The sequence below is a fragment of the Myotis brandtii genome, unplaced genomic scaffold (genome assembly GCF_000412655.1).
Source record: "Myotis brandtii unplaced genomic scaffold, ASM41265v1 scaffold1554, whole genome shotgun sequence".
Lineage (NCBI taxonomy): Eukaryota > Metazoa > Chordata > Mammalia > Chiroptera > Vespertilionidae > Myotis > Myotis brandtii.
This window is the reverse complement of record NW_005355638.1, coordinates 282,139-285,775: the sequence shown is the minus strand read 5'-3', so window position 1 is coordinate 285,775 and position 3,637 is coordinate 282,139. Positions and strand designations below refer to the sequence as shown.

The following is a 3,637-nucleotide window of genomic DNA, read 5'->3' as shown; positions in this document are numbered from 1 at the left end:
AGAGAAACATCAATGATGAGAGAGAATCACTGATTGCCTGCCTCCTGCACGCCCCACACTGGGGACCGAGCCTGCAACCCGGGCATGTGCCCCGACTGGGAATCGAACCGTGACCTCCTGGTGCAGAGGTCGACGCTCACCCACTGAGCCACGCCGACCGGACCCAAAACTAATTGTTTAATGTAAGTATGTCTCATGCCAGGTTTGCGACATACTTAGACTAAAAACGGGCGTGCTGTTTGTCTGGAATGCAAATGTGACTGGAATCCCGCATGGTATCCGGCAGCCCTACCCGGAGCCCATGCATCTCTCGGCGTGTTTGACGTGTCCACCTGGGACAGCTGCCAGCAGCTCCAGGTGTCCATGCTGAGGTCCAGAGGCCTGGGTGGCGCCATCCGGTTCCCCCCCCCCATCGTCCACCGCCGTTCCCCTGCACGTGGCTGTGGGGCACCCCGATTCTTTTAATGATAAATCTGAACAGAGAATAAACTGCTGTTGCCGGATGGGTGGGGGCTTTGGGGGGCAGAGTGAAAGAGGGGAAGGGATTAAGAAGTACAAATCGGTGGTTACAAAACAGCCAGGGGCTGGAAAGTACAGCACAGGGAATGCAGTCAGTGATCCTGTGATAACGGTGTACGGGCCCAGGTGGGGGCTGCGAAGATCCGGGGAATCGCTTTGTCAGTTACATAAATGCCTCCTCGCTGTTCTGACACCTGAAACTAATATAATATTGAATGTCACTGTCACTGGAAAGTTTTTAAATAATTAAAAAGTTACAGCCCGGCTGGCGTGGCTCAGTGGTCGAGCGTCAACCTGTGAGCCAGGAGGTCACGGTTTGATGCCCGGTCAGAGCACATGCCTGGGTTTCGGGCTCCATTCCCAGTACGGGGGTGTGCAGGAGGCAGTCGATCCATGAATCTCTCTCATCATTGATGTTTCTCTCTCTCCCTCTCCCTCTCCCTCTCCCTTCCTCCCTGAGATCAATAAAAATATATTTTTAAAAAGTATAAATCCGCCCTAACCGGTTTGGCTCAGTGGATAGAGCATCAGCCTGCGGACTGAAAGGTCCCGGGTTCGATTCCGTTAAGCGCGTGTACCTTGGTTGCGGGCACATCCCCAGTAGGGGGTGTGCAGGAGGCAGCTGATGGATGTTTCTCTCTCACTGATGTTTCTAACTCTCTATCCCTCTCTCTTCCTCTCTGTAAAAAATCAAGAAAAGATATATATTTTTAAAAAGTATAAATCCGAGACGTGTTTATGATTGGGCAAAGGTCACAAGGCAGGCTGGTGGGTGATGGGAAGGCGCAGGCCAGGGAGGTTCCGTGTGATGGGCCAGTGCCCCACTGGGCTCACTCAGTGCCCTACGGCTTGCTAAATATTTTGAGGGTCGGGCACACGGAGGAGGGTCCTGGGATGGCAAAGTGGGAAGAGGTGAGACGGCTGAGTGGGCTGGAGCGAGGAGGTGAATGCCACACGAAAGGGTGGCCTTTCTCAGCTGGACGCCCTGGGCATCTGGGGCTGGTCATCCCTCGTCGTGGGAGGATGTCCTGCGTCCTGGCCTCTGCCCTCGCACGGACCCTCCCAGGTTACCTGTGACACCCAGAAAGGTCTCCAGCCCTGGCCGGTGGCCCAGTGGTTAGGGTGCCGGCCAGGCATTGAAGGGTCTCGGGTTCCATTCCTGGTCAAGGGCACGTACCTGGGTTGCAGGTTTGATCCCCTCCTCCAGCCCTCCCCCCTTTCTGGGACCATGCAGGAGGCAACCTATCAATCAATATGCCTCTCTCACCTCTCTCTCTCTCTCTCTCTCTCTCTCTCTCTCCCTCTCCCCTCCCTTCCTCCCTCCCTTCCACTCTGAAAAGTCATGGGGGGGAAATATCCTCCTGTGATAATTAGCAACACAAAGTCCCAAGACATCCCCCAAAATGCCCACCAGGGGGCAGCATCGCGGCTGGCATAGAACCAAGGGTCTAAATCAGGGGGATCTCAAATTTTAGCTAAATCAGCGGGCTGGAGAGTGTGGGGGGAGGAGGTTGGGGGTGTTAACAGAACGGCCCCTGCTCTCAATAACACAATTGATTTCCTTATTCCCTTTTTTCTGTCCTTGCTCTTTTTTATTTTTTATTATTTGATTTTGAGGGGGAAAAAAAAACATCCTCCCATGCACCGAGGCCACAGGCTCATCACGCCTGAATCTTGGGCTCAGTCCCCAGGGCGGGGTGTGCGGGAGGCAGCCGATCGGCAGATGATTCTCTCTCTCATTGATGTTTCTATCTCTCTCTCTCCCGTCCTCTCAAAAAAATCAATAGAAAAACATATTTTTTTAAAACATGGGTTTGTTGTTCCACTGACCTGTGCGTTCATTGGTTGCTGCTTGTATGTGCTCTGACCAGGAATCACACCTAAAACTTTGGTGTAGAGGAGGGGGGACGGGAGCGGCTGGAAGAGGTGAGTGGCGGGGAGGAAGGAAGACGCAGCTGATACCTTCAACAATAAAGATTTTAGAAAGAACCTTGGGCCATGGGGACGATGCTGTAACCAACTGAGCTGTCCAGCCGGGACTCGCTCTTTCTCTCTTCCATTCCTTCTTTTTCTTTTTAAAAAAAATATATCTTATTGACTTTTTACAGAGAGGAAGGGAGAGGGATAGAGAGCTAGAAACATCAATGAGAGAGAAACATCGATCAGCTGCCTCCTGCACACCCCCCACTGGGGATGTGCCCGCAACCAAGGTACATGCCCTTGACCGGAATCGAACCCGGGACCCTTGAGTCCACAGGCTGATGCTCTATCCACTGAGCCAAACCGGTTAGGGCCCTTCCTTTTCTTTAACTTATTGATTTGAGAGAGAGAGAGAGGGGAGAGAGCAGCATCGGTGTGTTGTTGCACCCACTCATGCATGCACTGGTTGATTCTCGCAAGTGCCCTGATGGGGGAATGGAGCCCACAACCTTGGCGTATGGGGTCGACACTCTAACCAAGCGACCCAGCCAGAACTCGCTCTCTTTTTTAGAATAAAAAAATGTTCTCTCGTTGTGCGAGGAAGCATCGCCGCCATCAGCTGCAGGGTAAGCCCAGCGCCTGGGACAGTAGTTGCCTTTTCCTGCCTTTCCTGTCTGTGCATTTACAAGAAACCAGTAACCCCGCATTCCTGGATGCAAACGCCTCCTCTGAATATCGTGTTATCTTGCCTTGACGTGGGAGCCTGCGTCTGTCAATGTTGGTGGCAGGCAAACGCCTCCTGTGTTTTGTGAATTTGTGGCAGTTCCGCTGTGTGGCCACTAGATGGCGATAAAAGCCAACCACTAGGAGGTCATTGTAGGCCAAGTCCAGCAGATGCCTCTGCCCTGCTCACCCCGGCTCTTCCTTAGCCAAATCCCCCCAAAAGTACACATACTTCTGATTCCTTAATTGCTGCTTTTATGCCAATTGTTATGTTTCATTATTTTTTTTCAGTTGATCAGCATAGCCAGGTTCTCTCTTTATTGTCCTCTGTTTTATTATATTAATTTGATTTTTTTATTTGATTGGTTTTTTTTAAGCTTTTTTTTAAATATTGACATCTTTTTTTAATCTTTAATTTCTTTATTGGCTAAGGTATTACAAGTGTGTCCTCATTCCCCCCCAATTAAACCCCAAC

At 51.2% G+C, this 3,637-nt stretch overlaps 1 long non-coding RNA gene across 1 annotated transcript in view; it reads left to right on the top strand.

Annotated features, from left to right (window-relative positions):
* The first annotated feature begins 1,036 nt into the window (after window positions 1-1,036).
* Window positions 1,037-3,637, top strand: part of LOC106725320 — a 28,808-nt gene continuing 26,207 nt past the window's right edge. The window contains exon 1 of the long non-coding RNA XR_001361185.1: window positions 1,037-1,082. This is a non-coding gene — a long non-coding RNA (uncharacterized LOC106725320). The remainder of the gene's footprint in view (window positions 1,083-3,637) is intronic.